Source organism: Capra hircus, assembly GCF_001704415.2.
Source record: "Capra hircus breed San Clemente chromosome X unlocalized genomic scaffold, ASM170441v1, whole genome shotgun sequence".
Classification (NCBI taxonomy): Eukaryota; Metazoa; Chordata; class Mammalia; order Artiodactyla; family Bovidae; genus Capra; species Capra hircus.
This window is the reverse complement of record NW_017189517.1, coordinates 2,082,543-2,106,641: the sequence shown is the minus strand read 5'-3', so window position 1 is coordinate 2,106,641 and position 24,099 is coordinate 2,082,543. Positions and strand designations below refer to the sequence as shown.

The window sequence follows — 24,099 nt, the reverse complement described above, 5'->3', positions numbered from 1 at the left end:
ATGGTCTTGATCCCTGTCTCCTGTACAATGTCATGAACCTCCGTCCATTGTTCTTCAGGCACTCTGTCTATCATATCTAGTCCCATACATCTATTTCTCACTTCCACTGTATAATCATAAGGGATTTGATTTAGGTCATACCTGAATGGTCTACTGGCTTTCTCCACTTTCTTCAATTTGAGTCAGAATCTGGCAATAAGGAGTTCATGATTTGAGTCACAGTCAGCTCCCGCTCTTGTTTTTCTGACTATATAGAGCTTCTCCATCTTTGGCTGCAAAGAATATAAGCAATCTGATTTCGGTGTTGACCATCTTGTGATGTCCATGGGTAATCTTCTCTTGTATTGTTGGAAGAGGGTGTTTGCTATGACCAGTGTGTTCTCTTGGCAAAACTTTATTCGCCTTTGCCCTGCTTCATTCTGTACTCCAAGGCCAAATGTGCCTGTTACTCCAGGTATTTCTTGACTTCCTACTTTTGCATTCCAGTCCCCTATAATGAAAAGGACATCTTTTGGGTGTTATTTCTAAAAGGTCTCATAGTACTTCATGAACCGTTCAACTTCAGCTTCTTCAGTGTTACTTTTCGGGGCATAGACTTGGATTACCGTGATATTGAATGGTTTGCCTAGGAAACGAACAGAGATCATTCTGTCATTTTTGAGATTGTATCCAAGTACTGCATTTTGGACTCTTTTATTGACTATGATGTCTACTCCATTTCTTCTAAGGGGTTCCTGCCCACAGTAGTATATATAATGATCATCTGAGTTAAATTCACTCATTCCAGTCCAGGCCTATCTAAACGAACTGTAAGAGGTGTTGGACCAATTAGTTAGTAGTTTTGAGGGTTTTTTTAAGCAGCCAAATCTTTGTTCATATAAAACCTTACAGAAATGTCTTCCACGTAAAAGGGTTGAAAGTGCAAATCTTATGCTTGATGTACACTGAAGGTCATAACAGTACCACCATCCCTCCGCTGGGCCGTCCCCATTCCCTGGCTGCTGCTGCTGCTGCTGCTAAGTCGCTTCAGTCGTGTCCGACTGTGTGCGACCCCATAAACGGCAGCCCATCAGGCTCCCCCGTCCCTGGGATTCTCCAGGCAAGAACACTGGAGTGGGTTGCCATTTCCTTCTCCAATGCATGAAAGTGAAAAGTGAAAGGGAATTCGCTCAGTCGTGTCTGACTCAGCAATCCCGTGGACTGCAGCCTACCAGGCTTCTCCGTCCATGAGATTTTCGAGGCAAGAGTATTGGAGTGGGTTGCCATTGCCTTCTCCGTCATTCCCTGGAAGCAACCCTAAAGGTATCTATATAACTACCGTCTGGAGATCTATGGAATAGATTATCTTTAAGGACCCTTCTAAATCTAACATCCAATGACTAGCTCTGAAATGTTCCTCACCTACATCTTTAAAAACTTTTGTTAAATCTAGTCCATCAAGTATTTGTCGAATGTCTAGCATCATAGAAAACACAAGATAGAATTTCTGCCTTGGAGGAGCTCAACAACTTTTTGAAAACAAAATAAATAAAGTGGGAATGCACTTCAGAGGAAAGAGGGTTTCAAGGAGTAGGCCATCATCAAAGGCCCACGGAGTAGAAGATTCACTTCTCTGTCTTTTTCGTGGCTGTATCATCAATGCCTGGTTGAGTAGGTGTTGAATAAATACTGAACAAATGAACTGAACAGATGGGTGGATGGATGCATAAGGCGATTATCTTACTCATGTTGACTGAAATTCAGCCAAAAAGTCTGCACAGTTAAAAGTATTTTCAAAGGTGAGAGTTTTTTTTTCTCATAAGCACAGTTTTACAAGGAAAGCAAATTTCTTCATTATTCATTCCACTATCCACTTCCTACAATTAAAGGGTGATATTTTATTAGAATAAAAACAAAGTGAAAAAGTACACCCCATTATGTTAGCTCCCCAATTTGAGTCAGCAGACAAAATAAAGGCAAAATTCAGTGCAACCATGTGAAATGTAATTTTGTGGGAGTAAATCATTAGACCAAATTTTGAATTGCCAGGAGATCTTTCTTTCAGTGAACTTATTTTTATGGAGGTCATTCACATGCTGCAAGTAAGCAAGTCACCGAAGCAGGTATATCAAGATAGAAACGAGGGCCGTTTTGGCTCTCATCTCCTCATCACCACTAGTGGTAAGAAAATGGCAGGGAGGTTAAAAAGAAGGCAGCTGCTTTTCTTTTTCCTCCCAAACTTGAATTCTGACCCATAAGATACACTTTGTCTTTCTGGACTCCAAGTCAGCCAGCAAGCACTTAAGTAAAATTAAGGCAACTGCACCAATGGCAAAGAATTTGATGGAAAGCTTGTTGGAGACAGCTCATTTGAGTAAAAGCTTTGCCTGTTCAAGGAACAATATAATTTCTGGAGGAAATACTTCTGGGAAGGGCGGGGTGGCTCTGCAGTTTTATAGCTCAGGTGATATCAATTATCCAGGACAAGTGTTGTATATGACTAACGTTCTCAAACCTGAATTGTGTTTCCCTAGAAGGCTACTATATTTGAAAGGACATTAACGTGTTAATTTTCCACTATTTTTGTTTTAGCATAGCCCTAATATTTTATTATGGTATAATATATACTATTATTCTGAATTTAGATTAGGAATGGACATATTTTTAGAAATATTCTGGGAGGGTGTAATACAGGTTTTTTTTTCCATCTATGGCACCTGACACCTGAGCTGCTTAGAGAGACATCAAACTAAGAGATGAAATAAAAAATATCCCATTGCTTTGTAATCTTCCTCCAAGGTGCAGTGATATCTTAGAGAAAATGTTGTATCCCTTCCTTTGCTGTGACAAGCAAAGAGATCCCAGTCCATGTGGGACTCCATAGGTAGCTGCAACAAAAGTCACAGAGTGAGCAGAAGTATGATGAGGTCCTGACTGCTCAGGATAGATGACCTCACTGCTTTCTTCTATTCATTTTAACTACTCACCTATAAAAACTGGATTCAACTCAAGGTCTTGAGCTTCATCAAAAGACCTGCATTTGGAATGAATACAGTTATTCCACGGACCAAATGAGTTCTAATGCACTGGCCGCAGCTGGCCAAACTGTCACTTGCTTCTGTCTTCTAAGCAAAATGTGGAAATTTCTGGTCAGGAGTCTTCAACCTTGCCATCAGAGGGCCATAACTGCCATATTTAAAAAGGCTTTGCTCCTATGCTAAAGTATTTTGATAGAACAAGAAACGTCGTTTAGATGAGAGACAAAAAGAATCAAAAAGAGAAAAAGTAAGTTTCTGCCCCTCACACATTTTTATCTAAGTTTGGTCCATGTTAATCTGGAGGCTACTGTCCTATATAAATTAGAATTCTTTCAATCAGGTGCCCTAAACTTTCCATTCTCTTCTTCCTCTTTCACCCAAATCCCTTGTGACATATTTATTCATTCTATCAGTTAAAATATTTACCTAGAGACTGCTATCTGCCAGGACTTTTCTGAGCATTGGGAATACAACAGTGAATAAAATACAGGCCTTGTCCTAGTCTTTATATTAGAGGGATGGGGACAATGAACAAACACATAATTATAAAATGGCAAATAGTGATAAGTGATATGAAGAAAAGAAACAGAGTAACTGTACAGAGAATGGTCATGAAAAGCCACTCTGAACAGGTGACATTTAAGCATGGTTTTGAATGAAGTGAGGATTTAGTTTAATATTTCTTTTCATTGAAGAAAAAATCTGGGCAGTTGCTAAAATGACTAAGTTCAGAGTTGGAAGTAAGAACAGGTATCAGAGTTGAGAAATTTGGGAAATACCATGAGGATATTTAAAGAAGTCATCATGGACTTGAAGATTATCTACTGAAAGTCAACTAAATGATCCAAGGGATGACAGAAGGCTGAGAGGTAACGTGGTTAAAATATATAAATTCAGTGATGGTTATGAATATGAGCGGGGTGGGTCTGTAGGTTGATACATCCAATTCTAGAAAAACACCTTATAAATGGTAAATTAGAATAATAAAAAGTATATCTGAGCTTTTGGTTCTAGCACAAGATAAAGAGATGCACTTCTCCCTAGTTTTCCCAATAAGTACAGCTAAAAACCTATTTTATATAAAACTAACATAAGCACTCTGAAAGGTGGAGGGAGAAAGGCAGACTGGCTAAGGACTTTGGGATCCAAGGAATAACAAAGTGATGAATTTCCTGGGTATTCTTCATTTATCTTGGACTAGGTATTGAGAAAGCCAGCAACCCAGAGAAACCAAAGAGCACAGACAAAACTAGTTTCAAGAAAGCCTGTTCTCTCTAGTCAAAAGACCAAGAAAGGGGCAAACAGCAATTCAGAAAAATTTTAGATAATAAACACTTTATTCCAGCCAAACAATATAGGAAAATCATGGGCCTTACCCTCATTCCAATGAGCAAAGACTAAGTAGGGAACCTAGTGGGTAGGAGAAGGCCAAATGGATCTTTCTCTAATCCCCAGCCAATGTTAGTGGAGGCCACATGGTGAGCAAAAATCAGGTGCCCCTCCCTCTCTATCACCCAGGGTGGTATCAGCAAAGCCCTAGAAGGGAGCTTCAACTTCTAGGGCTTTACCCTCATTCCCATGAGCAAAGACTAAGTAGGGAACCTAGTGGGTAGAAGAAGGCCATATGGATCATTCATCCGCAATCAATATTAGTGGAGGCCACACGGTGAGCAGAAATCAGGTGCCCCTCTCTCTATCAGTATCAGTAAAGCCCTAGAAGGGAGCTTCAATATCTAAGTCAACAAGCAGTAACAGGGTGCCCCTCTACTTCCCCAGAGTATCAATGCAGGCTTAGTGGAGAACCTGCACTTCTATTTCCACACAGTAGTAATGAAGTGGTGACCACTTCCCCCACCAGCATGATGCCAGAGTAGACCTACCAAAAGAAAAGATGTAAAAAAGATCCAGAATCTCATAATATAATATTTACAATGTCAAGAATTTAATTTTAAAAAGTCGCCGATATCAAGCAACCAGAAAATCTCAAACTAAAGAACAGATACCAGTACCAAGATGATACACATGTTGGAATTATCTGGAAGTTCACGGTTCACGTATTGCTGAAGCCTGGCTTGGAGACTTTTGAGCATTGCTTTGAACGTGGAGTAGCTCTTCTCGGCCCACAGGCTTTTACGAAGTCTTTATTTCTTGCAAATCCTGAAGGCTGATCTGGTTGATATCAAGTCCCCGAGAGCTTCCTTCTTTTGTTGTAATATGTGGATGATTTGCTTCTTTGCTCCCCTTCTTAAGCCTCCTTACAGGAAACCAGCATCCACTTCAGAAAGCTCTTCACCTGCTACTAGACACTTGTGTGCCTAGGTCTCTATGCCAAGATTAACCATCAGGGGTAGTCGCGGCCGAGCGGTTAAGGCGGTGGACTAGAAATCCATTGGGGTCGCCCCGCCCAGGTTTGAACCCTGCCGAATACAGCAAGTCAACGTTTCGACACACGTGCTTAGTTCCCTTTTGCAGGCATCTCCGCAAACCATTTAAAGAATTTATGAACGCTGGGATACGACTGGGACCCCAAGGGGGCTAGACAACGAAGACATGACACAGCTAGGGAGTTGGGCGATTGCGGTTACAACCTGAGTCCAGGAAGAGCAGGAGACGCACAAAACCCTTCAGACAATCGCCAACAGGAAGGCCAGTAGCGCAGAAACGGACAACGCCGACTGTACAGGTCATCTAATCCAAACTCTTCCTATATCATTTCTTCTTCTTCTTTATAAATTTATTTACTTTGGGCTGTGTCAGCTCTGAGTTGTGACACGCAGGATCTTTCACTGCAGCACGCAGAATTCTCTCCAGTTGTAGCACAGGAGCTCCAGAGTGCATGGGCTCTCTTACTTTCCCCGTGGGATGTGAGATCTTACTTTCCCGACCAGGGATCAAACCCTCATCCCCTGCATTGGGAGGCAGATCCTTAACCACTGGACCACCGGGGAAGACCCTATTATTTTTCTTTTTGAGCGCAAAGATATCTGTCATTCTAAAGAAGAAATAGCTACTTCATTAATGTATTCCTTTTGAAATACACATACACAAACACACATTATGCACATTTCTCCTTTCTCAGTTTCAAATAGGTATCTGATTTTTTTAGGATTAATAAAGTACTTTTCTCTCTTACCTTACTCCTTTCTCTGTCTCTATAGACAAAAATAGGTTTATATCTTTTATTTGGAGTTCATGGGATACGGTTTATGAATCTACATGAATACCTATATGGCCTAGGTTTAGATAGAACAACACACCTCATGAAATTAATTCTGTTAAAAATTGAATTTAAAGATCCACTGCAAGGCAGCATAGTCTGCTTCCTGCTAAATTACCATTTTATCATTAAAATTAATATTTTTATAATTTTCATTATTAAACTAAAAAAAGAGCAATAGAACTAAAGAAAAGGTAAGAGGGAGATAATTCTGACATATGAACTATGAGGAAAACTACAATATCTGTTTCAGAATTCAATTTCTCACTGATTTAGTCTACTTTTTCTGCCTTCAAAGATGCACTCAAAGCAATATATGGGGGCTACATTTAACTGTTTGTATCATATTTCATATTAATTTACATTAACTGAATAATAGCATTGAAATTAAAATGGAGTTACTATTAATGTCACACGTTTTGTGCTATATTTCTGGGTGTTTTTGTAATTGAAGAAATCATTTAAGATAAATTTTATCTCGTCATGTTATTTTTTTTTTCACTTGGCTTTTCAGTTTCTGCTCATACTCTTTCAGTAAATGCAACATGTTTTTTTAAAAAGTCAGATATATATGTGTTTGTGTGTAAAAAATTATATATGTTTGAATATATCTGTTTAAGCTTTTAGACATTAAAAAATTCTTTATATTTTATACAGAAAGATAAATTTCCATACTTCCAGATACAGGATGCATTCCTAGTTTTATCACTAAAAAGTTGACTTTAGCTCTGTATCTTCTCTCTTTCTACAACTTCAGTTGTATTATTTAAAGGGAAACATTTGTCAACAAATCCATGATAGGAAGCTTCTGAGAAGGTCTCCAATGATCCCTGCCTCCCTCAGTACAATTCTAGGCATTTAGGCAACAATTGTTGAATGAAAAATACAATACAAAGACTCTTGTTTTCACTGAACTCAAATTATATATGAAATCTTCTATTTTCTGTAGAATTTGATGTGGCCGATTTCCAGCCTCTTGAAAATCTGTCCCCTCTTGGTTTCTGTAGTCTGGTATTATTCTGTTCTCCTCTTGGTCTTCAATTGTTTCTTCATTCTCCTTCACTGGCTCCGCCTCTCATTAAGTCTTGGTTCCTGGGCTCCTGATTTATAGAATTTATTCCTCAGCAAACCCATTCATTTCCTCAAACACAATACTTATCTCTTTAAATGTAGCCTCTCAATTTTATATTTCTCATCCCATTTCCTATTTAGTGACTCCCTATTCATATATATTTCTAATTGGATAATCCCACACCTTCAAGTAATGACCTAATTATCATCAACTACTTAAAATGGGTCTCCTTATGTTCTTATATTCCATCAATGACAGCACTATTCTCTCAGTCATCCAGTCTCACCATTAATCTTCTCTTTCTAATCAATCAAGTCCTGCTCATATTGCCTTTACAGCATCTCTTGCATCCATTCTTGACTTTCCATTACCATGACTAGGTCCTCACCACTTGATGAATGGATTGACTAAATACTATCCTAAATAATTTCTAGTCTTTCTATTCCAATCTTTCCTTTACACTACTTCTAGGCTAATTTTTATGAAATATTGCCTTCATCATGTCATCATCCTGAATCAGGAAACTTGAATAGCTTTCCATTGTCCATAAAACCTAAACTCCTCATCTTGACATTTAAAGCTCTCCAAATTTGCTCTAGCCTTTGCTTATTTATTCAGACTAATTTCCTGCTGTTAACCAATGCAAACAAGTCAGGATGGTCTCCTTCAAGTTCCTAGAGCATATTAAGCTTATCTGGGCCTCTAGGATTTTGCTCATGATAGTCACTAAGCTTAGAAAGAATATTCCCCACTCTTCTGGTGTACAAAATCCTACCTATGCTTAAGTCTCTCTTGGTAACAAGTCCCTTACCACTTACACCCCTACTCTTCATTTCTTAGTTAGTGCCTACTGTATATGTTACTTGCTCTGCCGCTGAATCATATTTTTTCATAGTATATTTTTTCATTGTGTCAGTTTCCCTTGTAGGAGTCTAGTCTACTTAACAGTAAGACAAGGGTCATCATTTGTTCCCTCCACCACTTTTTTTTAGCAATCCACAACAGCAGATCCAATTCTAAGTTTTAAAAAATACTTAGAATCTCAAAGAGTCTTTGATTTCTGTAGGCTATATTTAATACCAACTATACAAAAATTGGGTGTCCCAGGTGGTGCTAATGGTAAACAACCCACCTGCCCATCAGGAGACATCAGAGACACAGGTTCAATCCCTGGGTCAGGAAGATCCCCTGGAGAAGGATATCACAACCCACTCCAGTATTCTTGCTGGAGAATCCCATGGACAGGCGGAGCCTGGTAGGCTACAGTATACAAGGTTGCAAACAGCCAGATATGACAGAAGCAACGTAGCACATGCTAGGAGTTATAACTGTGACATTTTAAAAGTTTTGATTTATTTACGCTTTTACATATAACAACAAGAAGTCAAATGTATGTTTACATTAAGTAACATGTTTATGAAAAATATATTTTCCAAAACAAAATAAAAAGTAACAAGAATAGGTTTGACTAATTTGCCCATCTGTTTAATATAAGAGAGTTCATTAGAAGACAGTTGAATTCCTGTGTCTCCTTCTGCATTCACTATGCTGTGATATGTTTTTTGTGATAGGTTCTTTTAAAGTATATGAAGAAATCTGGCCTAATGTAAATATGTAACTGAAAAGTGGAAGAGTAGTTGAATAATTGTTTCAGATCAGTGTGGATATTCTTCTTTAATACTATACCAAAATTTGGCACTGGTACTTTCTTTAAGACAAATGCAGTGGGGAATCTGAATCCATATTAATGAGTGTTTTACACACTGTTATATTAAAATCCACTGGTCCGCCTTGTACCTTATTATTTTGTAAAAATTACCTTGGCCACCCTGGATCTCTGTTGCAGCCTGTGGACTCTTCGCTGTGGCAGGTGACTCTCTAGTTGTGGCTCACTGGGTCAGTTGCCCCAGGGCATGTGGGATCTTAGTTCCCTGACCAGGGATCAAACCTGTGTCTCCTGCATTGGAGAGTGTATTCTTAACCCCTGGACCACCAGGGAAGTTCCCCAGCCTTATGCTTTAAATGAATCTTTACCTAAGCATGATTTTATATCATGCATTGATCATTTGAAAAATAGTGTTTCACTGAGCTATGTAGATCTTCCAAATGGTGACTTATTTCATTACATAATATTTTAAAAACCACATGAGTTAACATCACTGCTGATCTTGAGAGTAACAGGCAGGAAGGCTAGGACCCCCAAGTGAGGGGATAGACTGCAAGTGTCAGAGGTTTTTTTTCCTCTCTCTTAAGAGGCAAGAGAAAACCAACTACAAGTGTCAGATGGTTTCTTGCCCTTCTCTATACAAAATTGAAATTGTATACTATCATGTAAGAAACTAATTGCCAGTCTATGTCCGATGCAGGATACAGGATGCTTGGGGCTGGTGCACAGGGACTACCCAGAGAGATGTTATGGGGAAGGAGGTGGGAGGGGGGTTCATGTTCGGGAACACATGTACACCCGTGGTGGATTCATGTCAATGTATGGCAAAACCAATACAGTATTGTAAAGTAAAATAAAGTAAAAATAAAAATTTTTTAAAAAGGTTAATAAAGATTCGATTCAAAAGACAAAAAAAAAAAAAATTGAAAGGAGGTTGCTTTTCAAATTCCATGTTGCCAGGATGACACCTGCTTCCACCTGAACTTAACTTTTTCAAAACTTGAGCTAACCAATGCGTTTTTCTTGTGGAAATGGTTTTCTTAAGCTATGTTAATAAACTACAGATTTCCTTAGAATCTGCCTTCCTTCAAATCAGTTCTGCCTAAGACTCAGAACCCATAATGGCTCAACAAACCAGTATGTATTACCCATTTCTCTTAAGCTGTGTTAGTAAAACTATGTATTTGCTTGGAAATCGCCTTTCTTCAAGATTCATGTCAATTGTTTTATGGCCCGGGATGACTCACCTTGTGCCAATGCTATCTCAAAATGCATGTTGTGGGTGAGGAGCCTGGTGCAACTCCCTGAGTTTTGAGACATTTCCTTTCTCTAATTAGCAGCTTGCTAATAAGTATGTGACTTGTTGCTATAAACTAGCAAGGGGGTACTCTTTCTGCCCTCTTCTAATGTCTGTGTCTGAAGGTTTCTCTATCTCTATTAGACTTTAATAAAACTTTATTACACAAAAGCTCTGAGTGATCAAGCCTCTTCACTGGCCTTGGATCAAATTCCTCTCCTCTGGAGGCCAAGAATCCTGGTGTCATTCAAGGCTCATAGTGGCAAACTTTCAATCTCATCAGAAAAGATGGTTAGTATTGGGAAGTTCTCAAGTTTCTGCTAGTAGATTCAAGTGTTCCAAAATTCTAATTTTCACTTAATTTTCAAATTTTTTTGTTGACAACAAATACTGTCAGTTATTTTCCTTAAAGCGACAAGCTTACTTTATTTCTGAGAAAATGGCTGCCAAATACCCAGATCTGAATAATCATTGCTTGTTAGTTGTTAGTTAGTTCTTGTTAGTTGTTCTTTCAAGTAAAATTAAAATTCTGTGCAAAAATCTTGCAGTTCAGTTTACAACTCAATCATGTAAAGCACTTGCTTTACCTCCAGACACTGTCATGCTTCAGAATGTATGAGAAGTGTTTTATCCATGTTTCCCATTTCGATACATAGATTATTAAAAAGATATGTAATCAAATTGCAAACATTAAATATGTGCAATTCTTTGTATGTCAATTATACCTCAAGAAAGCTGTTTCAAAGGATATGTGCATAAATATCAATATTTAATTAAATTAATATTTACTGGTTTTTCAAGGACATTATTAAGTGAAAATGAAATTCTTTAACTGTGAGTATGTGGTGGTAAAGAATATAATTACTAACAAGTACCATTTGGTATCATTCTCTTGATTTGCGCTAAGGCACCAGCAGTTTATTCACCATTGCTCTGCATCAATAGTGAAAATGTCAACACAAGGAAAAAGACAAATAACATTAGAATTGTGAAAACAGTTTTCACCTCTCAGTTTCATGATCCATACATTGAGAACCAGCCAAAGTGTTTGTACACCATGAGTCTACACTTGAATCTACACTGTAAGTCTACTCTTTGAGGTCTACCCTATGCTGGGAACTCTTCCCTTCTTTAGCATTACTTCTGGTCACTTCATTGGTTTCTTGTTGAGCTCAGTCTTCTATTAACATTCTAAATATACTCTAGTATACCTAATTTACTTATATGGTTTCAGCTATGACCTATAAACTAATGATTTCTCCAATCTATATCTCTAATGCATACTTATCTTCAGACCCTCAGATCTATGTTTCTGATTAATATCCTGTAGATGCTTCCAACTGGATATAACCAAAGCAATACTTTCTCTTTTCTCTCAAATTCATTCATATTCCTGAATTCCTGATCTAGGCTATTAGTACTTTTGTTCATCCAGTCACTCAATCTAGAAATCTAGAGACCATCCTTAACTGCTTCTCTCCTTCATCCATAAATGGCCAGCAGGCAACATCAATTTATGATATTGTGATAACATCAATATTGTCATACAATAGGGAGTGGTGAAGCTCAAGTCAGACTAGAGAATGCATGTTCCATCTATAGGCATTCAAATTCAAACACTGCATGGGTCAAACAGAACAGATTTGTTATTGCCATTCTGTGATACTTAGTAACTCTGAAATATATCTTGAATTTGCACCTGTCTTTCCATTTCCACTGCCAATCTTCTACTTTAGATTCTCCATCATCTCTTACTTAGACTATTGTAATACTCTTACTTAGACTACTGCAATAATCTTATAACTGATCCTCTGGCTCCACAATTTCCATAAATACTCTGCCTTTCCTGGCCCACTGAGGTTTATCTCTCAGAAGGCAAACAGATACCTAACGTGCAAATTTGGTTACTTATTTGAAACCTCAGCTTAAAATCCCATAATTGTTCCCAATCCTGTAAAATGAAAATATACAAATGTCTTAACACAGTGAGGGCACGGCAACCCACTCCAGTATTATTGTCTGGAGAATCCCACAGACAGAGGATCCTGGTGAGCGACAGTCCACAGGGTAGCAAAGAGTTGGGCACAACTGAAGCGAGTTGGCACAATCTATAACCTGTCCCTCTGAACTTAGTACTTTAGTTTCGCTTTTCTCCAATGTCCTACCCAAATGCCAAACTTCAGCTATTAATGTCATGATAAGAGCTAAGACTTTTAAATTACTTATTACATGCCAGGAACTCCTCCATATGACACATATTAACTCTTTAGTCCTCACAACTATATAAAATAGGTTATCATTATTAAGCCCATTTTACAGATGAGCAAGCTGAAGCACAAAGCCAAAATGAATCCGAAGGAATTCGTTCAAAGTTGCTTATATTGTTTTAGGATTCTGTGTCTTTGTCTTTGTATATGCTATTCTCTCTGACCAAAATGCTTTTTGTTTTCTTTTCTACCAAGTTTACCACCTTTCAAGATTCAGATCAAATATTATCGCTTTCAGCTATCTTCTGTAGCTATCTCCTTCCCCAGGTAAAGCTGATATTCCTTCCCATCTTGGGAACATAAACTACATATTACAACTCACCAAAAATTAACACCTGCCTAGCACTTAACACGGCAGAACAGCAGCATACCAGTAGCAGGGAGTCACTGTGGTAAGCAGTATACTATGTCAAGAACTATAGTTTCTACGTTTTATGGAAGAGTGAGAAGAACAAAGTGAGGATGGTTCTGTTCCTATGCCCCGTTCCTAACTTTACTCCCTCACAATCACTAGCACTTCCTCACGGCAGATAGTCCTTTAGAGATGATCGAAGCACAAGCCTTCAGCAGGCTGGATAACCCCTATCTGGAGCCTTATAATCCAGGAGGCTTAAACCCACTCCATAATCCCTCAATAAGGTGATGTCTGCTTAGATAATTGGAACTGTCAAAATCAATAAGAAAAGTTTAAAAACAGTCATGACAAGCCACTCCGAAATGAAGAAGGAACTATAAGTCACTTGATTACTATGATTTTTTACAGAGAAAGCTATATAGTCTTTCCTAAATTGAGCATTAAGGTATAAAAGCTCCTTATTCTCTAGCACATTTAGAGTTTGAACACATGTAATCTAGCATCTTCTACTAGGCAGGGATTTAATGAACATTTTGTGAGAACATCTGTTTGTTATTTATCTTTGTCTCATTTTACACATCAGCAAATCCCTTTTTTTACCACCAGGACAGAATAAAAATCACCATTTCATTACACAGCGTTCATAATTTTAAACTTCAACTGGGGGAAAGAGAAGCAACCGTCAGCACTGCATTCTACCTGATGTTACAGGGAAGAAGTACAAGGGTGAGGAAGTGCAGTGGGGAAATGATTAAATATATAAATCCCTTTAACACACACTCTGCCAATGGCTACTGTATTTTACTGTTCTGGCAACTGCTAAGGAGAATTAAAAGCTGCTCTATCTTTCTAGAAGGGTATTCTTTGCCCTCTTGAGTCTATGCCAAAGCAAAGGGATGGTTTTGCTAAACAAACTTATCCCCTCTATGTTCTCCAGAAAGAACTTTAACACAGAAAGAACTATTAATATTATCAGGTCTAGATGTTTTCCCCAAATTATTGAGATATAATTGAAATAAAACATTTTGTAAGTTTAAGGTATATAATGTGATGATATATATATATGATATATATACATACATATATATACACATACATACATATATATACACATACATACATACATACACATATTGTATGTGTACATACATACACAAATATATATACATACATATATATACATATATATATACGTACATACACATATTGTGAAATGATTACCACAATAAGGTTAGTTAACACGTTAATAATCTGGAAAATTATAGAGAGAGCTACTGTACTTTCTTTTCTTCAATGCTCCTATCCTATTTCACGAAGCTACCTAATGGCATTTCTGAGTGCTCCCACTATTCATTATGAGAAAGAGTCAGTATCAAGGCCTTAGTCATCAGGAATGGCCAGTGCCATGAGCTAAGGCTAGCACAAAGCAGGGAAAGAATGCTGCCAGCTTAGGCAGAGTAACTGAAGCAATTTCTGGAAGCATATCTATCATAGCATCCACTTGCAAATGCATGTGTTATGGTAGATGACAATTTAACATAAAACAGAAGTTACAGTTGATTTTTCCCTAAATCCAAACATACTATCCTATTTGCCATGGAAAATAATAAAGGAAGGAATAAGAAAGGCACAATTCTTGCCTTTAAGAGCTTACAGTCACTTCCTTCCAACAGTCATTTACAATACACTTACATCACTAGTCTTGTATAAAAAGAACACGTTTGCCACATATAAACTCACTAAAGAATAGGAGGAGACATATATACCTAATTGAACACTGGATTGGGTGGTATAGATAGTAAATACTGTTGCAATTCGGTGAAGGAGGAAAATCAGTGTAAGCTGGCAGGAGAGGGGGAGGCTTTCCATGATGTGTAGAATCTGAGTTTGTTAAGTTGGAGAAGATTTAGAGAGGTGAAGAGGAGGACAAACTAAGAATCAAGTTAATCTAATCATGTCCCTTCATCCTGTTCCAACACTTGAGTTCTTCATCACAGAAGTGTTTTCAAAGTCTCTCCCCATAATACCATCAAACAGGTAAAGGAGGCGATAAAGAGATGCACATACCTCCCTTACACTTTCCTTTCTAAGCCACTGGGGAATAGAAACCTCAGACAGGAATTGATCAGAGTATCTGATTAAAGTAATTGATGGTAAAATATGATTGAGGTTTAATCTTTCCATGAGACATTTGTATCTTAAAAGAGGAGATAATCAACCAATACACTTTCGCTAATTAGTACAATTATGTGGAAAAAGCATTTTGAAGCTGGGAGAGCCCCCCTCGCCCCCACAATCCAGAGCATTTTTCTTCTTTTTGTCCATTTCAAACAGTGATGTTTCCTTGCTCCACATAATCTGCTAGAACTTAAGATATACAGGGTCACTACAGTATTATATGCCTTTTCCCTTATTTATAAGAACTTCTTTACCTCTTGCCCCTGGATATAGCATACTGCAAATATTGGAAACCATCTGTGAAGTGGGTTGTTGTAAGTTTCTAGTTTCTTCAGCAATATTTTTTCTGTTTTATTGTGTAAGGCAAAAACATTGATAAAGATACAGAAAGTCATTTGGGGTTGATAAAAATAAAACATTTATGAATGATACAGCAGTCATTTTTATTTATCTCGGTGATTCTTTACCAGGGTGGTATAATACTTACTGAAGATCATATCAGTACCTCCAAGAAATCTTTTTTAAGCTATGTCTCCCCAACCTCTAATATTCTGCTATTCCCCCAAGGAAGTATATTCCCTCTCTACTTGATTTCACCATCAGCCTAGACTTACTACTTACCAACTACCTTCATTCTCAATCTACCTCTGCATGTCAGATCACCATGCTAATGAGAACAATGAAGAAAGGAAAGAAAGCAAAAGAAAGAAGGGCAGAAGAGAGTAAGGTGTTTTTTTCTTAAAGCTAGAGAAAATACACAACACAAGCTTTCTAGCTGTAAGCTTTAAAATCCTGATTGCATCCTCTTCATTCTTAAGAACTGGGTTCTATTCTCCATACTCTGAGAAGTACTGCCATGCCCTAGAATGGCAAACACTCTGTTACTGGGAAACATTTTTGGTACTACCTGAGATATGAGGTGTGAGGGAAGCAGAAAGGCTATGCAAAAAAAAAAAAAAAACAAGACAAAAAAAAACGAAAGGCTCTGTATAACAACTGGCCTCTTGATAGTAAAAGGTGGGAATAAAGGACAAAGGTCAATAAACCAGCATTGCAAGACTGGCAGCCCAGGTGATCAGAGCAATGCAGGGAGGTTGGTCAAACTATGAAAATCATATGGAGCTGTAGCTTAACAACCAAGAAGCAAATGGAGAAACTAGTTTCAAGCTACAGAATAAAGCAGAGGAAGGAAAGCAGAGAAATAAAAGACAGATTATAAACACTCTTTTCAGGTGGGACCACCAAACTCAAGTGTAACTCTGAAATCTCAATAAGCTCAGCTAAAAGGATGAAATGCCAAAAGCTAATTTAAAATACTCTATTCCATCATCAAAAGGTATTGTTGCTAGGGATCAAAAATAAAAACAAAACAGAAAAAAACACAAATACATACACATATGTACATATTTGTGCACAAAGATTAAAACAGAAACATGCATAGAGTTCACATACACAGCCACTCACCACCACATCGCCACTGACACACGTACACATAAGTACACACACACACACACACACACACACACACACACACATATACACGCCTGCACTCCAGAATGGGGCTGAATGAAATGAAATCATCTCTGAGTTAGGTAATTTTCTCCTTCAACTCTATTTCTTGGTTTCTTCACTTAGATAGGACTTGAGGTTGTTGTTGTTCAGTTGTTAAGTCAAGGCTGACTCTTTGTGACCTCACGGAGTGCAGCACACCAGGCTCCCATTTGTCACTATCTCTCGGAGTTAGCTCAAGCTCATGTCCACTGAATCAGTGATGCTATCCAACCATCTCATCCTCTGTCACCCACTTCTCCTGCCCTCAATCTTTCCCAGCATCAGGATCTTTTCAAATGAGTTGGTTCTTCATAGCAGGTGGCCCAAGTATTGGATCTTCAGCTTTAGCATCAATCTTTCCAATGAATACTCAGGGTTAATTTCCTTTACGATTGACTGTTTCAATATCCTTGTAGTCCAAGGGACTCTCAAGAGTCTTCTCCAGCACGAAAAATCGAAAGCATCAATTCTTCAGTGCTCAGCCTTAGATGGGACTAACCTCAGTCAAAAGTAAGAGATATGTTTATCACTAAACAGGGCATAGATAGATGTAAGGGCCTAGATCTGATAGATAGAGTGCCTGATGAACTAGGGACTGAGGTTTGTGACACTGTACAGGAGACAGGGATCAAGACCATCCCAGTGGAAAAGAAATGCAAAAAAGTGAAATGGCTGTCTGAGGCCTTACAAATAGCTGTGAAAAGAAAAGAAGTGAAAAGCAAAGGAGAAAAGGAAAGATATAAGCATCTGAATATAGAGTTCCAGAGTATAGCAAGAAGAGGTAAGAAAGCCTTCCTCAGCGATCAGTGCAAACAAATAGAGGAAAACAACAGAATGGGAAAGACTAGAGATCTCTTCAAGAAAATTAGAGATACCAAGGGAACATTGCATGCAAAGATGGGCTCAATAAAGGACAGAAATGGTCTGTACCTAACAGAAGCAAAAGATATTAAGAAGAGGTGGCAAGAATACACAGAAGAACTGTACAAAAAAAATCTTCACAACCCAGAAATCATGATGGTGTGATCACTCACCCAGAGCCAAACATCCTGGAATGTGAAGTCATGTGGACCTTAGAAAGCATCACTACAAACAAAGCTAGTGGAGGTGAAGGAATTCCAGTTGAGCTATTTCAAATCTTGAAAGATGATGCTGTGAAAGTGCTGCACTCAATATGCCAAAAAATTTGGAAAACTCAGCAGCGGCCACAGGAGTGGAAAAGGTCAGTTTTCATTCCAATCCCAAAGAAAGGCAATGCCAAAGAATGCTCAAACTACCTCACAATTGCACTCATCTCACATGCTACTAAGTTCAGTTCAGTTCAGTTCAGTCGTGTCCGACTCTTTGCGACCCCATGAATCGCAGCACGCTAGGCCTCCCTGTCCATGACCAACTCCCAGAGTTCACTCAGACTCACGTCCATCGAGTCAGTGATGCCATCCAGCCATCTCATCCTCTGTCGTCCCCTTCTCCTCCTGCCTCCAATCCCTCCCAGCATCAGAGTCTTTTCCAATGAGTCAACTCTTCGCATGAGGTGGCCAAAGTACTGGAGTTTCAGCTTCAGCATCATTCCCTCCAAAGAAATCCCAGGGATGATCTCCTTCAGAATGGACTGGTTGGATCTCCCTGCAGTCCAAGGGACTCTCAAGAGTCTTCTCCAACACCAACACTACAACACCAACACTACAAGTCCAACTACAACATGCTAGTAAAGTAATGCTCAAAATTCTCCAAGCCAGGCTTCAGCAATATGCGAACCGTGAACTTCCAGATGTTCAAGCTGGTTTTAGAAAAGACAGAGGAACCAGAAATCAAATTGCCAACATCTGCTGGATCATCAAAAAAGCAAGAGAGTTCCAGAAAAACATCTATTTTTGCTTTATTGACTATGCCAAAGCCTTTGACTGTGTGGATCACAATAAACTGTAGAAAATTCTGAAAGAGATGGGAATACAAGACCACCTGACCTGCCTCTTGAGAAACCTATATGCAGGTCAGGAAGCAACAGTTAGAACTGGACATGGAACAACAGACTGGTTCCAAATAGGAAAAGGAGTACATCAAGGCTGTATATTGTCACCCTGCTTATTTAACTTATATGCAGAGTACATCATGAGAAACGCTGGGCTGGAAGAAACACAAGCTGGAATCAAGATTGCCAGGAGAAATATCGGTAACCTCAGATATGCAGATGACACCACCCTTATGGCAGAAAGTGAAGAGGAACTAAAAAGCCTCTTGATGAAAGTGAAAGAGGAGAGTGGAAAAGTTGGCTTAAAGCTCAACATTCAGAAAATGAAGATCATGGCACCTGGTCCCATGACTTCATGGGAAATAGATGGGGAAACAGTGGAAACAGTGTCAGACTTCATTTTTTTTGGCTCCAAAATCACTGCAGATGGTGACTGTAGCCATGAAATTAAAAGACGCTTACTCCTTGGAAGAAAAGTTATGACCAACCTAGATAGCATATTCAAAAGCAGAGACATTACTTTGCCAACATAGGTCTGTCTAGTCAAGGCTATGGTTTTTCCAGTGGTCATGTATGGATGTGAGAGTTGGACTGTGAAGAAAATTGAGTGCCAAAGAATTGATGGTTTTGAACTGTGGTGTTGGAGAAGACTCTTGAGAGTCCCTTGGACTGCAAGGAGATCCAACCAGTCCATTCTGAAGGAGATCAGCCCTGGGATTTCTTTGGAGGGAATGATGCTGAAACTCCAGTACTTTGGCCACCTCATGCAAAGAGTTGACTCAATGGAAAAGACTCTGATGCTGGGAGGGATTGGAGGCAGGAGGAGAAGGGGACGACAGAGGATGAGATGGCTGGATGGCATCACTGACTTGATGGACGTGAGTCTGAGTGAACTCTGTGAGTTGGTGATGGACAGGGAGGCCTGGCGTGCTGCGATTCATGGGGTCACAAAGAGTCGGACACGACTGAGCAACTGAACTGAACTGAGACAGGGCATTTCATTTGGTTGTCTTGTATTACATATTTACACCATGTGGATTCTGGCTACCTGAGAAACCAAAAGTTGGTTGTGTCAGTAAAAGGTATAAGCTTTATTCCTGTAGCGCTCTCACTTTATGTATAAAGCCACTCCTTATGGGGTCTCATTTTAAGTGAGGTCTGTGCCTTTAGAAAATCATTCACACTATGGATTCGATGCAATCCTTTTCAAAGCCCAGTTGGCTTTTTTTTTTTTTTAAGAAAACTGACACACAAATTCTAAAATTCATATAAAAATGTAAGAGATGCAAAATAACCAAAACAATCTTAAAAAAAAAAGAACAAAGTTTGAAGACTGTCATTTCCCAATTTCAAAAACTACTACAAAGCTACAGTAATCAGGACAGTCTGGCCTATGGACAGGCATGTAGAACAATGGAACAGAACTGAGTGTCCAAAATTAAATCCTTATGCTTACCACTAATTGATTTTTCACAAATGTGCTAAGATCATGCAATGGAAAAAGAATAGTCTTTTCAACAAAGGGCACTGGGGCAACTGGATATCCACATGCAAAAGAATAAGGTGATCCCTGACCTCACATCACACACAACAATTAACTAAAAATGGATCACAGACCTATATGTAAGGGCTGAAAAAGTAAAACTCTTAGAAGGAAACATGAGTAATCTTTTTGACCTTCAGTTAGGCAATGTTTTCTTATATGTGACAGCAAAACAGAAGTTACAAAAGAAAAAGAATAGATAAATTTGTTTCATTGGAATTGGAAATGCTATCATCATGAAAGTGAAAAGACAGTCTACAGAGTGGTAGAAAATATTTGCAAAGCCACAAGATACCACTTCTCACCTATTAGAATGGCTGCTTATTATTAGCAGACAATAAAAAACACTGACAAGATTGTGGAGAAACTGAAATCCTTATTCATTGTTGGTGGGATTTAAAAAATAGTGTGGCTACTTTGGAAAGTGATTTTGAGGGCTCTTCAAAAAGTCAGATGTAGAATTACCATATGACTTCTGGGTACATACTGAGAGAAATGAATACATATGTCCACACACACAAAAATACATGAATGCTTATAACAGCATTATTCACAAAAGCTGAAGAGTTGAAGTGATGTAAATGTCCATCAACTCATGAAAAAACAAAATGCGTTATAGCAATACAATGGAATAGTATGTGTTATAAAAGGGAAGTCATGATACATGCTATAAAATGGATGAACTTTGAAAATATTATGCTAAGCGAAAGAAACCAAATGTAAAAGGACACGTTTCATGATTCCATTCATATGTAATATCCAGAATAGGCAAATCCATGGAGACATAGTAGATTAGTGGTTGTCTCGCACTGAGGGGAACGACAGGAAAGGGAGATAGTGGTTAACCCTTAGACTTTATTTATTTGGGGGATAATAAAAATGTTATAAAATTAAATTTTATAAAATTGGATTTTAATGATGGTTGTATAACTTTGAATATACTAAAGATCATTAAATAAAAACAGGTGAATTACATGGTATGTAAATTATACCCCAATAAAGCTGTTAATAAAAATTAGTCACTTGGGAAGCACATGATTATTTTCCAACTTTTGAATGGTTACCATATGGAAGCAGGGTAAGGTGGTTTGGCACACGCTCCAAAGGGTAAGAAGAATCAGGGCCACCATGGAATACAACTCCAGAGGGCTCAATTCATGTTGTAGTTTGTACACTAGGCCTAACAATAGGAGCAATGGGTGGAGGCTGCAGGGAGAGAGATTTGGGCTTATTTATGCAGATATTCAATAACTGAAGCTATTCAAAGATCAGCATGCTGCCTCATAGTGGAAAGTGCCAAATTTTAGGAAATATCCAAGCATAAGCTGGATGATCACTTGAGAATGGAGTAGATGGTTCACACAACAGACTGCATATGTATGTACTGGAGAGGGGAGATATGACTGGATAGCCTTTAAGGTTTCTTATAAGCCCAAGGTTCTATTAAAATGCATATATTTCTAATATTCATCTGTAAACCTTTCTTCTCATTGTTGATCATTTCTACATTAGCCAGGAATAAATAAGTACTAAATATTCCCACTAGACTTATAAATCCCAATAGTGATTTCCTATGGAATTATAAAACTTGATATTGTGGGTTAGGCTATTTCTTATAGTTAGAATCATTTAGCAATCATTTAGCAATAGGCCTGTTTATTAGATTATTCTTTTTGTAGTCTACAGCTTTAAGGGTAGCGCTCTATAAATATCAGTAAGAACTGGATCCTCCATTTTACTTAATACTAATAATAATTAATACAAATTATCTGGGACTTTGTCTTTTCTCTTTTCCCAGCCTCCTCTGTTTTTTTCACCAGGTATGGAATGTGCAGTCTGCTGATTTTTAGCAGTTGCTTGCAAGGCTTCAGAATGAACCCTTTGGCTGAAGTTTTCAAATATTTTGGCCTAAGTCCACAAATGCCATAAGACACTGGCACTCCATTCTGCAATGCTTTTCTCTCTGTTCAATAACTTTAACTTGGGATCATAAAGTGGAATCATTTGTCAGGTGGTCCATTATGATCTAGATTTAAAACCACATTTTAGAGCTACTGGGAATGATTTGATACTAAAAAAGAGAAGTTCAGATACAAACAGAAAATCTGATTATGCATCATCTGTTTCACAACAGCAAGGGGCAGTTTAATATCCTGGAAGGCGTAGCTTACCAATAGCAACGTAGGATCAAAAATGGCTGAACAAGTTCAAGTTAAGTACTTCTTGCACTGAATTTGTCAAGTATAGGTAACACATAGAGTAGGTGCTAGCTACGCAGTGAATTATCCTGGCTCACTGACATCCTAGGCATACACAAAAACTCTATATCAAAAATCTCAAATGGAAAACATCTGTAATGAATTTGTATTTAGTGCCCAGCTAGTACACCAGAGCCTTATGATAAATCCCAACCTCAAGGTTCATGTCTTGGAATTGTGTTCTAATGTTCTAACATGGCCCTTCTGTTACTTCCAGTCAGAAATCCCCATGGAGAAGTTCCAAAAAGGGTATTGCCCTGGATCATATTCCATGTTAAAGTGAGGTTTTCTTTACAGCTTGTGCTTCATCTGAGCTTGACGTGAGGCCAGCAAAGGAAATGTTCTGGAAAGTTTCTTGTAAAGTGGGGGTTCTTTTCATTTTAAATAGCTGTAAATATTTGACAAAATAATCATGGTCTTGTCACTTTAATTCCTCCAGAACACTTCTTCCCAGATCGTTTCTTTCCTTTCTCCTTAAAAGCCTCATGAGGCCCATGGGTAGGGCACTCGGGAACACTATTTGGGAGGGGGAAAGATATTACTAGAATCCCAGGTTCATTTCTCCAATGGTCATATTTCTGCCTGGGCTTATCCCTTTTCTGCCAGACTGAGCTCTTTATTGCTCACACCACTCAAAATAGCCATGAGCACCAATCTTCACCAACTACTCAAGCTGTCTTTATTGTATTTACTTTATATCACACCCACATAAACCACTCTCCCTAGATCCCTTAAGCATTTCAATTGCTCTTTTCCATTTCAAGCATCTCAATTCCAGAGAATGGAAACTTGGGCACAGTCTTATTACCAATTAAAAAGGGATTCTCACTACTTTGCTCTAAGAAGTTATTTGCCCATATCTATGTCAGTTACTCAAAACCATATTGGCTTTTTAAATGCCATATCAATTGCACACTCTTAATTTAGTTTACTATCTCCTATCACCTGTAGACTTTAAAGAGCATGAATCAAACTTACTTTTAATGACGATCTATGTGTGTGTTATTTATAACCAGGACAAAAATGTAATATGCTGCCGAAAAATTTTCCCAGAAGAGTCAGAATTTTTATTAAATATAGATTTTTATAATTATTTTATAATCTTTACACTCTTCAAAAACTTTAGGTAAACACAGATTGTACAACTTCCACTGAAGAAGCTGGGCAAGTTTCCCTGACTCAGGAAAGCATACTAGAGCTGTAGTTACTTGTAGTTCCTGCCCCACCTCCAAACCAAAAAGCAGTGTTTAGGAAAATGCCAACCATATTTAGTCTAGCATAGGGGATGGGAATGGAAATGAGTAAAGTCTATAAAGAATCTAAAAATGGTTTTCTTTACAACCTCTTCATCAGAAGCTTTAACTGGGTACATCCCAATCCCTGTTTGGTAGACAGTTAACACAGGGAGCGTTTTCTTTACCTTCTCCTACTAAAACCTTCTATACTTAAAACCTTCTCTGTGTGTATGTGTGTCTCTGTATGTATGTCTCTCTGTCTCTCTTGCTCTGTCCTTCTCTCTCTTTCTCTCTTCTCTCACACATAAACATACACAAAGAGAGATGGAAAAGACAACGATATTCCTAAGTATATATCTAAGCAAGAAGCAACAGACTTCAGAGTCTGGACACACAGCTGTAGAAAAGTTAGTGGTGTATATAGCCTTCGCGGGGTGCGGTGGGGGGGCTTCCTTGGTGGCTCAGTGGTAA

The 24,099-nt window shown here is 38.3% G+C and overlaps 1 long non-coding RNA gene and 1 other non-coding gene across 2 annotated transcripts in view; one reads left to right on the top strand and one right to left on the bottom strand.

Annotated features, from left to right (window-relative positions):
- The window catches only part of LOC108634473, a 111,822-nt gene that overhangs the window by 61,126 nt on the left and 26,597 nt on the right, over positions 1-24,099 (bottom strand). The window lies entirely within an intron of this gene.
- TRNAS-AGA lies at positions 5,365-5,446 on the top strand. Its single transcript has one exon. It is a non-coding gene; the product is annotated as a tRNA-Ser (tRNA).